Source organism: Delphinus delphis, chromosome 2, assembly GCF_949987515.2.
Source record: "Delphinus delphis chromosome 2, mDelDel1.2, whole genome shotgun sequence".
NCBI lineage: Eukaryota > Metazoa > Chordata > Mammalia > Artiodactyla > Delphinidae > Delphinus > Delphinus delphis.
In genome coordinates this window covers 145,468,375-145,482,117 of record NC_082684.1, presented here as the reverse complement: position 1 = coordinate 145,482,117, position 13,743 = coordinate 145,468,375, and the positions used below count along the sequence as shown (strand labels likewise).

Genomic DNA, 13,743 nt, shown 5'->3' with positions numbered 1-13,743 from the left:
TAGAAGAGGTTTTAATGGAAGTTGTTAAAAGTTAATTTTGGCAACAGACTTTTCAGTGCAGTAAAATGAAAAGATTTAAAGAGGGTGCTGATTAGTCCATTTTGTATTATTATTTATTTAAAGTAGACTGGGCTTTCATTTTGTTGAAGAGCATCAGTAGGCATTTGAGAGAACACACTAATGCGCTGTTGTTTTTTTATTGGTCTGTGTAGAATGGTTTGTTTAAGGTGGTGGAGAACAGAGAGAGACACATTGTGAAATGCTGGAAAGGGGAGGAGTTTGGAGTCACAAAGTTTTGATTCATTGTTGGCTTTATCATTTACCAGATTTGTGATCCTACGGCAATATGTTAACTTCTCTGAGTCTATCTCATGTCTAAAATGAGGAGAATAAAAATACTGCCTAAGGGGTTGTGAAAGTCATGAAATTAAATAATTTTTAAGGAAATTATTTCTAAAATGTGGAGTTTTGTGATTCTGTACGAATATTAGTTGTCTTATGTTAGGTGGCATAGCAACTCTTGAAGGGATTCCAAGTTCACAAGTTGTGGAATGAATGACTATTCATGCAAAACTCATACATTTCCAACAGTCAATCTCAGAATTCTTCAGATGAGTTCTTTCTCTTTTTGGTTAGATGAGGGAAGTTAAAGCAATAAAGTAAACTCTGTTAATTATATCTCAAACCATAGAGCCCCCAAATTAGTACCTTTGAGTCCTGTATTCTCAGCTTAGTTTTATTTTTTATTTATTTTTATTTATTTTTAAAATATTTATTCATTTGGCTGCATCGGGTCTTAGTGGCGGCATGGGGGATCTTTCGTTGTGGTGGGTGGGCTCTTCGTTATGGCTCACAGACTTCTCTCTAGTTGTGGCACACAGGCTCTAGAGCGCAGGCTTAGTTGCGGCGCACAGGCTTAGTTGCCCCGCGGCATGTGGGATATTAGTTCCCCGACCAGGGATCGAACCCGAGTCCCCTGAATTGGAAGGTGGATTCTTAACCACTGGACCACCAGGGAAGTCCCCTCAGCTTAGCTTTAAATCCTTGTTGAGGATCTGTTGTAGTAACAAGGTTAACCACAGGCTTAAGTAGGGTGACAGTTGAATAGTTCTTAGGAAAGTTTTTGCTTTGTTTGATGAGCAGTAATCTGAACAAAACTTTAGTGTCAGTAAGAGTTAACCTTTTGAAGATTTTAAAGTACTGGATGTGGTGGCCTTGGTATACTCCTGAGTGAGGATGAGAGGGTGCAAGGATGAGGTTGGGAAATGCAAGTGGAACTCTCTTCTGCTGTATGCCTCTGCTGGAAGCAGGAAGGGTTGACTTAGTCTTATCCGTAAATGACAAGGTATCAGGGCTGGGGCTGTGTGCTGGTGCTATTTTTCCAGGTTCTTTGTGATTAGGGAAGATGAGGGCTTTCCCAGGTCCCAGCGCTGCCCCTTTCCAATTAGTGTGCTTGTCTGGGTATATAAAACACCTAGGCCACCTTTTATTGGGAAATATTGAGGTTTTTACTGACTCCATGTATGTATGTATTTATGGGATTGTATTGTTTAGAACTTTTCACTTTGTTTTAAAGAAGGAAATCAACAAATTCAAACTTCATGGAACCCAGAGTCAGTACCGCTATTGGGGTGGTTTTGGTGGAGGCCTGTGGACTGATAGGCTCCATTGGAGGTATTTGCTGGTTGTTCTTTAGGATAAGACAGTGACTGGGTTTAGGATTATAGGATGATTTGACAGTCACTTGACAAGAGTCAAGAAAGTTCTGGGGCCTTCTGATTGTAATAATTCCTAATGTCCTCTTGAAAGATCGTTATTAAATTGCAGTGACATGAGAGTAGATGGTAGGTGAAACAGAAAAACTAAGGACCTTGGAAGTGGATAGCTAGGGTTCCTGAATATAATTTCTAAGAACCCTGGGGCCAGGTGAAGTAGCTTATTTTTCTTTCATAGGTAATTGATGACTTCTGCATTCTTGCTGCTACTGCTGTTATCTGTTACTTCACCACTGGACATTGTAGTAGTCTTCTTACTTGGCCTCCTTGCTGCCATTTGCTCTCTTTTCCAGTCTGTCTTAGTCTGCACAGGCTGCCATAACAAAATACCACAGACTGGATGGCTTAAACAGCAGCAATTTATTTTCCAACAGTTCTGGAGGCTGGAAGTCTAAGATCAGGGTACCAGAGTTGTCAGGTTCTGATGTCAACTCTTCCTGGCTTACGGGCTGCCTTTTTGCTGTGTTCTCACATAGCCTTTCCTCAGTGTGTGAGTGAGAGGGGATAAGGGAGAGAGAACTCTCTGGTTTCCTTTCTTATAAGGGCACTAATGCCATCACAGGGGCCCCAGCCTCATGACCTCATTTAACCCTAATTACCTATCAAAGGCCTCATCTCCAAATATTGGCTTCAGTAGATGAATTTTGGGAGGATCCAAATGTTTAGTCCAAAACACAATCCTCATATCTTTAAAACATCTTTCTCCTGTGGTTTGTCTCAAGAGTCTACATGTGTTCCCTATTGGCTATCAAAACAAACAGAAGTCCTACCTTGGCATTTAAGTTCTTTAATAATCTGATAGGAACTTACTTTAGCCAGTTTTATACTCACTACTCCCCAGTCTGAATTGTATGGTTCAGTTGCACTGTTCTTTACCTGACCTCCTGCCTCTAGTTATTCTTTTCTTACAAACTGGAATATTTACTTGCCATTTTTGTGCCATTTGAGCCCCCTTTCCTTTATGAAATCTTTTCCAGCCATTTCAGGTCATAATTTTGTAAAAATATGGCTTCCAGATATTTAAAGGACTCTCGGGTAAAGGAAAGTACTTGTTCTTCTTTGCTCCTGAAGGCAAAGCTAAAGCCAATAAGGCAGTTATGGCCAGCAGATTTTGAGTCCAGCCAGTTATTGTAGCTGGACAGCTAATGGGTTAACACTGTAAGGTTTAAAAGAAGACTGAAGCCTGCTTCTTGTGAATATTTAACAAAGAATTTCTGTTTTAGAATACTTTCATTAAAAAAATATATATATATTTTATATATATATATCTTAGATTGTATGTTTTCTGAAAGCAAAGATAGTGTTTTACACTTGTATTTCTGCAAAGTACCCTACTTTAAGGTCAAACACCTGGTGAATGACTATATTTAGGTTTGGGGATGTGTGATAGATTGCTGGAAAGAGAGATTAAATTCCCTAAATCAAATTTCTTAGATTAAATATCCTAAATTGCATTTTTATTTCCTAATATCAGCTGCATGGTGAAGTTTTAAGGAAGCACTGAACTTGTGTGTATTAGCTGTCTGGAGACCTGTGGTGTGCATTCATTAGCATGTTCCACCTGTTCTCGTACTTCTTCTGAAAAGATCTTAGTGCATCCAAGACCCCACATTTAAACATCAAGGATGAGCAGGAAGTGGCCAAGTGGTAAAGCCACTGAGGTTGTATGTGAATACAGCTGCCTCTCCTGAACCACAGCTAGCCCTAGCTCTGAAGAGCAAACTCTTTCATAGTGTTTTCTTTTCATAGGGTGTGTGCCATTTTTGTTCTTTAGTAATGTCATATTGTGGGGAGGATGACTTTTCTGATACTGGCCTTGATTGGGTAGAGGAACTCTGTTGTATGAGGGCCGTAGGAACCATTTTACCACAGTTTGGAAACCACTAGATGGCCAAAACCTTGGAAGTGATACTTTTCCTACAGTAACCTAGATTTTTGCCAGTTGGGTTGAACCACAGAAGAAGAGAGGTTATATGGTCTAGCATTATAATAGATGTGGGGAAACATCTATAAGAGCAGAAAAAGATAATCTTATTTAATGGAACTGAGTCTGTTCACCTGCTTAATTTCTGGTGGAAGGGTGGACCATCATCTTTTTTTTTTTTTTTTTTTTTTTTGCTGTACATGGGCCTCTCACTGTTGTGGCCTCTCCCGTTGCGGAGCACAGGCTCCGGAAGCGCAGGCTCAGCGGCCATGGCTCACGGGCCCAGCCGCTCTGCGGCATGTGGGATCTTCCTGAACCGGGGCATGAACCCATGTCCCCTGCATCAGCAGGCAGACTCTCAACCACTGCGCCACCAGGGAAGCCCCTGAACCATCATCTTTTATTGAATGCTTTTAAAGTCATCCTCAGATTTTTGGGCCAAAAGCTGCTTTTGTCGACTGTAGAAAATACGTTGTCTTTTGAAATTGGGTTGCAAATCTCAACATGAAGTCTTTGGAAATTGTATTTTTTATCTTTTCTTTTTCTTAAGCCAGGAATTGAGTTGACCCTTGTATGTGGAATTTGGAAAAATTTTGTTCTGAGGGAAACATTAATTGAAAGTTAAGGAGTTTTGTTAGGAGAGATCTAAGGGTATATCAGTTTAGAGATGTGACCTTTGTGATAAAGATGATAAAAATTCTCATCTCAGTAATCTACCTCAGAACAAATATTGTCCATTGTAAGCTTCTCACCGACTTAAGACCACTTTATCTGAGATAGTGGCTGCTAGATTCTCAGTTCTTATATAGCTTACCCCGGAAATGTATAGAATATATTGCCTTGTGTAGTTTAACAGAGTGTTTATTTCAAACAGAAACTTTCATTGCTTGGAAACCTGCAGATTTCTGAGATGCCACCTTTACCGCCTAAGACTGATTTTTAGCTCTCTGAAAGTACCCGTTTGATCCCTGTGAAAGGAGCAGGTTTGCGTTTATTCAGTGAGTCAAAGATGAGGTAATTGGTATTTTTATTATTTGAATGCAGGCTTTGTATTTTTGAATTTTGTGAAACAAAGCTGTGTTTGTAAACACATTTCAAAAATATAAATGACACTTTTTGGTGAAGATGTTCACTGAATAGCAAGAAAGTTCAGAAAAAAAGGAGCTTTTGTTAACATTTAATAATAATCTAACTGTTTTGATTGACTATTTCATTGATGTTTAAAGAGTACCTAATTTTTAGAACTTTTTGTATTGCAAATAATCCTCAGACTGGGTTGCAGTAGGAAAATATTTTTTTGGTTTCCAGTATTCCTATACTAGCTTGGAGTTTTCAACTGTTATCTTTGTTTAGAAGAATGTATCATAAGCAGTGTATTTCGATATAAAAATCATCTTGGGAAGCTCTAGGAAAGCATTTGTTTAGTGTTCCGATGTAAGATGAACAAGTTGCTGTGGTATTGGACCAATAACATAGGAATAGTTTGGTATGGCTCAGCTGGTTTAGATGTAAATAAACGGTGTAGAAGGGTTCAGGCAAAATCCAAAGTGAGTTTTCAGAGATTGTAAAAAGAAGCAGTTAATTTTATACTCCCCTCCAGTTTCTTCTTCTTTTAAAGGCTTGTTGGCTTTTGAATGAAATGGTCTGTTCTGGTATGGAAGTGTTGTTTCCAGAGGAAGTGTATTTTTATCTATTTGTAGTGGTTTTCACTAACCTAGGTGACACTGGAGAGGAAAGTGTTAAATTTTAAATTAATTTTGAAAGCCTATATGTAAGTGCTGAAAATGTTTTCTTCTATTAACTATTTTTGAAAAATTATAAAAATACAAGCCAAAGCTAAAAAAAATCTGAATAGCATAGAAAGCTATATGGTGAAAACCAAAAGTTCTTCTCGTCATTACTTCCTGTTCCCCATTTGCACTCCCTTGGCAGAGATTTACTCTGTTCAGTTTCTTCTCAGAGTTTTTCATGCATATGCAAGCGATACATAGCTCTTGTTTTTTACACAATAGGGAACAGCAGTTCTGCAGCTTAACCTTTTCACTTAACAAGAGAGGGTGAGTAGGGGATCACTATATAAAGGGCATTCTTGAGCCCGTATTTATTTTACTAGGATATTTTGATTTCCTAAAATATATGTAATGATTTGACCTGTTATAGAAAGTGACATAATTGTACAATACATATGACTTAATGAAGCTAAAAACCCTTTAGAAAACAAGCACTTAAATTAGTTTTATTGTAATAGAAACATTCAGTAAGATATTAGTTCTTTATGTATAGGCCTTGTGCACAGGGCACGCTTTTACATGAATTATTTAACATAATCTTTATAATAACTCTTTGAGGCAGATTTAGTTTTACTCCCTTTTTTGCAGATGAGGAAACAGGCTTAGGTGGTTGAGTAACAGCTACTAAGTGGTGGAATCAGATTTCAAAGGTGATCCTTACAGTTATGCAGCACTACCTAGTTATTCAGATTATTTAAAGAAAAACTAGTCTCATGGACAGTTGTGTAATATCCTGTTATCAAATACCACAGTTATTTAATATTAAAATTTGGTGAAGTCGTCATTGTTAAAATGTGTTTGGTGGAGGGATTGGCTCTTCCTTGATTTTAAACCCAACAATGTATTAGCATCACCTGGGAGCTTTTAACAAATGCCCATTCCTGGATCCTGAGGAAATACCCTTCTAATACCAGTTTGCTGAGTGATTTTTTTTTTTTAATCATGAATGCATTGAAGTTTTATTAAATGCTTTCTTTGAATCCATTGAGATCATCAGATGGATTTCCTCCTTTGTTCTGTTCATGTAATAAATAACACTAATTGATTTTTTAATGCTAAATCAAGTTTGTGTTTCTGGAATAAATTCTACCTAGTCAAAATGTATCATTTTCATATTACTGAATTTAATTTGTTAATATTTTTTAAGGATTTTTATATCGGTATTCATGTTGGATATTGAGGTGTAGATTCTTTTTTTTGGGGGGGTATGTGTCTTTTGTTTTGTCATCAGAGTCACGCTGGGCTCATCGAATGAATTAGGAAGTGTTCCCTTGCTCCTCTTCTATTTTCTGAGAGTGTGTAGAAGTGGTGTTGTCTTCCTTAGGTATATAACAATTCACCAGTGAGACCTTCTAGGCCTAGTGTTTTCTATATAAAAAGGTTTTAAATTGTGATTAATTTCTTTAGTTGATTTAAGGCCATTCAGGTTTTCTGTTTCTTCTTGAATCAATTTTTGTAATGTGTGTCTTGCAAGGAATTTGTCCATTTCATTTGTTATTGAATTTATTGGTCTAACACTATTCATTTTTTTTCAGATAAAATATTATAGGTTTATTTAAAACTTAATTCTTACCTTGAGTATACAAAATACAAATTCCACAAAATGTTCATTTTTTTACTTTGTAGTTTACAGATATACAAAATAGAAGTTTGCTTAAATTTATATTACATATTTATTAAGGCAAGGAACTATATAGAAAAAAACATTTGTTCTGCTTAAGGCATACTTTGGAATAAACCATCACATCTGAAACCACAGTGCATGACAGACTGTGTGCATAAAAACGTTAAAGTAAACCAGGTGTATTTACCTGACTTAGGTCATAAATGTAGACTGGAAGACAAAAATAGATTTTCCTTGTCAAAGTATGCAGCAGTTTGAGGACTTTGGCCTCATTTGGTACCTTTAGAACCAAGACTCACCAAACACCATCGTTTAGGCTATTAAAACACATTTTCTGTACCTGAATTTCTTCCTCTTCTAAGATCATAGTAATGGCTTTTAGAAGGCAAAGAGAATACAAGGTGATCTTTATGCTTATATTGCATCGAAACAATTCAAGGGATTCTGGTCTTCCCTCCCTTCAACTCAGGGATCTAATTTATACCCTGATATCCACAACATCCAGTCACCTCCTTGGCGTTTTCTAAGTCCAGGAATATATGATCAAGTTGGATTTAGAATTGGAATGATAGAAGATCCAGTCATAGACCCCATCTGTTCTTTGTTGTTTGGTTTCCTCATGTCTCCAGATTATCCATTCACAGGTTGACTTGTTGGGAACTTGACCATGGTTGTAGTGCTTTCAAGCTGGGTTCCTCCCCTCACCGGGAAGACAGTGTGAAAGGCAGAAAATACTGAATTCTCGCCTGGCAGTGTGGGTCATATCCACTGTTTTGGGATTTAAAAGTGCATCTTCATGTTGTTAGGCGAGGTGGTCCGACCTCGAAAATGCCTGGTCGCACTTCTGGCACTGAAAGGGGCGGTGCCCTGTGTGTTGGCGGTAGTGCCCGGTCAGTTCATCTGAGCGGGCAGATTTCCACCCTCAGCCATCCCAGTCACAGCGGTAAGGTTTCTCACCTGTGTGGGTTTGCAGGTGTGCCTTGAGATGAGAACTCTTCGGGTAGGTTTTGCCGCAGCCTGCGTAATCACGAGTGTGAGTGGCCGTCCTTTTCTGGGGCCACGACCTTCTCCCCCTCTTTGGCTGGGGCTTCTCTGGCCTGCAGGAACTGGATGGCGTGAGCTCTTGGTAATGGAGCGGTGGGACCTGCAGCTGCATCTCGTCGGGCAGGAAGGGAGGGTAGTTGGGCCCGGGGTGGGGATGGAAGCCTGGGGGTAGCGGCAGGGCAGGATGGCAGTCCCTGCTGCTCAGCAGTTCCTCTGCACCCAGGGTCGGGGTGGTCCTGCTGGGGAGCTGCCTCCCCAGGGGAAAGTCTTGCGCAGGCAGCCGGTGGCCATTGCTGAGAGGGCGTCCAGTGCCCAAGTGGGCATCAAGGGGCCGACTGACGGTGCACAAGGAGACAGCCTCCTGCTTGATCTTGGGACACATGCGCGCCAGCCTGCTGCTGTTGGGCGCCACCACCACTGGGTGGCTGCCGTCCAGGCTGCCTTTGCTAACACTGATGACCGACGGGCTGTCGTACTCGCTGCCAGGGACACTCAGCGACGCCTTCAACACAAACTTGCCCATCAGCCCACCACCTGGCGGCTGCGGCTGCTGCAGCGGAATGTACACTGGGTCCAGTTCGGGCCTCAGAAGCTAGGTCACGAAGCCGCCGGAGGGGCTCACGTCGTTGATGTCTACCAGGTTGAAGGGAGCTGTTGGAGGGGGTGCAGACTCCCGGCCATAGAAGAGGCCGCCGCTGTGTTGCCCGGCGCCACGCCTGGGTCGCCCCTGATCTAACACTATTCATAATATTCTATTATCCTTTTATTGCGTTGGATATGTAGTCATGTTTCACCTTTCCCTCTCGATATTGGTAATTGTGTCTTTTCTCTTTTTTCTTAATTAGTCTTATGAGAGAGTTTGTATTTATCCATATATTTTCCGTTTACATCATTCTTCATTCCTTTGTGTATATCGGGTTTTCTGTTTTGTCTCATTTTTCTTCTGCCTGAAGCATTTTAAAAATTTCTTATAGTATAGAATGCAGACAGTGAATTCTCTTTATTTTTGCTGCCCTAAAAAGTTTTTATTTTGCCTTTATTTTGGAAGGGTATTTTTGCTGGATATAGAATTATGTTGACTTTTTTCTTTTGATAATTTAAACATGTCTCTCTATTGTGTGTGGTTTTTTTTTCTTTTTTGGCTTTCATTGTTTTTCATAAGTCTGCAATAATTCTTCTTTGTTCTTTTCTGCGTAATAGTTTTTTCCCTTTGGCTGCTTTTAAAAGTTCCTGTTTTCAGTAATTTGTTTTTAAGATTTCTATACCTGTATGTATGTGTGTGTTTGTTTGCTATATATATGTTTACAGTTGAAACACTTTAGTCATTGTATCTTCAAATGTTTTTCCCTCACAGACTCCAATTACAATTATGTTGGTTCTCTTGATGTTATTCCACAGGTTACGGAGGTAACCTGTGGAATAACAGGTTTTTCCACAGGTTTTTCAGCCTTCTTTCTCTTTACAGTTCAATTTTAATAGTTTCTATTATTGTGTCGTCAAGCTAAGGATCTTTTCTTTTGCAGTGTGTAATCTATTCATCCTATCCAGTAAATTTTTCATTTCAGATACTGTATTTTATTTCTAGAACTCCTTTTTTTTTTGGTCTTGCATCTCTTCACAATGTTCCTGGTTTTCTTTAAATCAGTGAATAATTTGTAATAGCTGTTTTCAAGTCTTTGTTTGCTAATATCTTTGTATTCTAGGCTTATTTGTATTGACAGATTTTTCTTCTGGTTATGGGTCACTTTTTTTTTTTTTGCGTCTGCACATGTCTGGTAAATTTTGATTAAATTCTGAACATTTTGAATCTTACACTGTTGAGTGGATTTTGTTGTCTTTTATTTTTAAAATATATATATTTATTTATTTATTTGCTGTGTTGGGTCTTCATTGCTGCCTGTGGGCTTCCTCTAGTTGTGGCAGGCGGAGGCTACTCTTCATTGCGGCACACAGGCTTCTCATTGCGGTGGTTTCTCTTGTTGTGGAGCATGGGCTCTAGGTGCACAGGCTTCAGTAGTTGCGGCATGTGGGCTCAGTAGTTGTGGCGTGCGGGCTCTAGAGCGCAGGCTCAGTTATTGTGGCCCGTGGACTTAGTTGCTCCGTGGCATGTGGGATCTTCCTGGACCAGGGATCGAACCCATGTCCCCTTCATTGGCAGGCAGATTCCCAACCACTGCACCACCAGAGAAGTCCCTGTTGTCTTCTTTTAAATAATACAAGACTTTGTTATGTCAGGAGATTGAGTTACTAGAGGTGAACTCAGTCCCTTCAAGTGTCGCCTTTAAGCTTTGTTAGAGTGGGTATAGTGTAATTTTTATGGCAAGAATAGTTTTCCTTGTTACTAAGTCATAACCCTTCAGAGATATTTATTGAATTCCTTGGGTTTTCAATGTTTATGTTCCACTCTCACTGCTTCCAACTTTTAAGACATCTCCCAGTCCCATTTGAGCTCTGAGAGTTGTTGAACTTAAAATTCCTTGCTCATTTTTGCCTTCCTTTGTGCAGTTTTACCATATTGTGTGATTTGCTGTTAGTAGCATACTCAAGGGGACCCCATGAAGATTTCTGGAGCTCTTTTTCTATATAGCTTCCTTATCTGGATCTCTCCCCCACAAATTCCAGCTGCCTTTGCCTCCTTGAACTCTAGTCTTTATTCCTTCAATTCAGTGATACCGCTCTGTTTGAGATCCCCTCCCTGCACAATGATCTGCAAATTGACTTTAGGCAGGAAACCAGGATGATGGTAGAATTCATGTAGTTTGTTTTCCTTTTCTCAGGGATCGTAGTCTTACATGGTTTGTTTTCCAGTATCTGGAAGCAGACACTTTGCATATATTTTCCAATTTTCTGATTGTTTGCAGTGACAGATTAAATTCAGTCACAGTTACTATGTCATGGTTGAAATCAGAAGTCCCCTTTTCTTCTTAGGAAGGTAAATGTGGCTAGTAGAAAATGTGTAACAGAGAGAGTAGAGGCAGGGTTCTTGAATAAGAGCAGTATGCATGAAGTCAGGACAACCATGTACGGTCAGGTGTTACACTGCATTGTGAGTGATACCCCTGAAGGTGTGTGGTGCACAGCTTAAATGACAGCTTTGCATGTAGCAGCGCTTAGTGAGGATACAAGTGAGAACATGTAGATGTGGAATTGATGGGACCTTCTCTTTTTTTTTTAATTTTCAGTACTTTATTCTTAAAAAGAAAAATAATAAAAGGAAATCAGAGAAGGAAACTGCTCCAAATCCATGCCAATTTGGGGACATCCAAGAGTAGAAAATTAATTTAAACAATATTCACTGTTTAGTCATTGAGATGGCACCTCTTCTTAATTGAGTTTGTAGTGTGAGGTGAAGTGAGCCATTGAAGGTGATGTCAAGGTTTTTATTTTATATGATTTATTTATCACTATGGAGGTGAATAAGCCTTATTCACAAGGATTTTGTGAGGCTTAAATGTGCATGTGAAAATGCTTTCCAAATGACAAAGGAGTATACAGTTTGAAGTGTTGTGTATTGCTGAAGTCTACCCTCTGGGAACTTCCCTGGTGGTCCAGTGGTAAAGAATCCGCCTTGCAATGCAGGGGATGCGGGTTCGATCCCTCGTCAGGGAACTAAGATCCCACATGCCCCGCGGGGCAACTAATAAGCCCATGTGCCACAACTACTGAGCTTGTGTGCATCAACTAGAGAGCCCACATGCCACAAACTATAGAGCCCACTCACTCTGGAACTCGCGTGCCATAACTACAGAGCCCGTGCCCCCTGGAACCTGTGCACCACAACTAGAGAAGAGAAAACCTGCACACCACAACTAGAGAGAAGCCTGCGCACCAGGACGAAGGCCACGCTCCCCAGCGAAAGATGCTGCATGCCTCAACAAAGATCCCGGGTGCTGCAACTAAGACCCAACGTAGCCAAAAATAAATAAAACTTTAAAAAATATATCATTCACAGTAGTGTCAGATGCTTCACCTTCAACAACAATAACAACAACAACAACAAAACAAAGTCTGTCCTCTGGATCTCTACAGAAAAGCCTACATGATGCCCTTGTGTCATAAGTGACCTGAAAACGTTACTGTAACTCCAAAATATCAGAATTCATATACAAAGAGGAATTTTTTTCCTCTCTTTGAAGAATTTAGTCTAGTATATGAGAGTTTCTTAGTCTCAGGGTAATCTGTGTAGACAGACCTTTAAAAAAATCCCTTTACTTCAGAAGAGACTGTTAAGACAAACTGGAGTGAATACCAGTGGAGTAGTAAACACTTTTTGTAAGTTGAGAAGATAAAACATTGTTTTCAATGATGCAGTCACCTCAGAATGAAGATGAAGACTGAAGTTTATGATGGAGTCAGCTCAGAGGTCATAGCCAAAAGTGCAGAAGTAACAGCAGTTTTTGAGGCCTTTGTAGAAGATTAACATGTTCCATTATCAAAAGCATTACCACCCCATTTTACCTTCCTACGTTTTCCTTTGCGCTCATCCTTCTATATTATTAGAGGGAAAAGAATGCTTACACTTTTCCATGGTCAGGACATGGAAAGTGGGACGAAAAGTCCCACTTTTCCCCCAGTGAAATCATCATCTATAAGAAATGGACAAGGCCCAAATACAGATTACTTCTAAGTGAGTTGATTTTCTCTGCCTGATTTCTCTTGATTCCAGCCAGATTTTGTTGGTGACAATGTGTGAGAGAAAATTTCCTGATTTCGTGACTTCCAGAAAAGGTCATTTTCACAGCATTCTGAAAAGGCAAAGCAGTTGTTAACGTTTAAAAATATAGTTGAAATCCTTGATTTTATCTTTATTCATTCTATTCAATTATTTTAGATATCTATGTTTTTAGGTGTTCTGGGCTATTTATTTCATTGACTGTTGCATTATACTGTACCCTAATTAAACATAATTTGTGTATTTCTACATATGTTAATATTATTATGAATACTTATTAATACACAGTTTTGTTATCTCAATATTTTTTGAAAGGTATCTGCCAAAAAGCATCATAAACTCACTCTTCTAATTATTAAACCAGAATGTAAAGTTCTTTTGTTTTACTTTGTTTTATTCTATAATTTATTCTAAGTACAAAGAGCATTGTCTGTTACATACAGGAATTCAGTCATTTTATTGGATGAAAAATTATAGATGTAAAACTCTATCTGCCAGAAAAAAAAGTTGCCTTGAAACTCAGTCAGGTATGAATTAAAAACATCTCTTTTAGACGAGGATGATTTGACAATTTCCTTATCACATACACACATCAATTGTTGTGGTGTTTCTTTGTATAGAAAACAATGTAAGAAGACTTATGAAAAAAATTCATAAAAGATATGAGTTGTATGCTTTATTTAACCAACATTTATTCAGCATACACTTTGTGTCAGGCTCTGTGCTTGGTATCTGGGATTATAAAGGTGACATGGGTATGGTCCTCCTCCTGGAAGAGCTTGTAATTTGTTGGGGAAGACAGTCATGTGAACAGGTAAATAACAGTATAACCTGGAAAGTGCTTTAATAGAAATGATTAAAGTGTCACGAAGTAGAGGTTAAAACAGCTACTTCTGTCCAGAGAGTTGGTGCAT

General features: G+C 39.1%; 1 protein-coding gene and 1 pseudogene across 4 annotated transcripts in view; one reads left to right on the top strand and one right to left on the bottom strand.

Moving 5' to 3' along the window:
* Nucleotides 1–13,743, top strand: part of TCF12 (transcription factor 12) — a 380,372-nt gene that overhangs the window by 13,739 nt on the left and 352,890 nt on the right. The gene's annotated exons all lie outside the window — the stretch shown is intronic.
* The window catches only part of LOC132420966 (Krueppel-like factor 4 pseudogene), a 116,669-nt pseudogene continuing 106,873 nt past the window's right edge, over nucleotides 3,948–13,743 (bottom strand).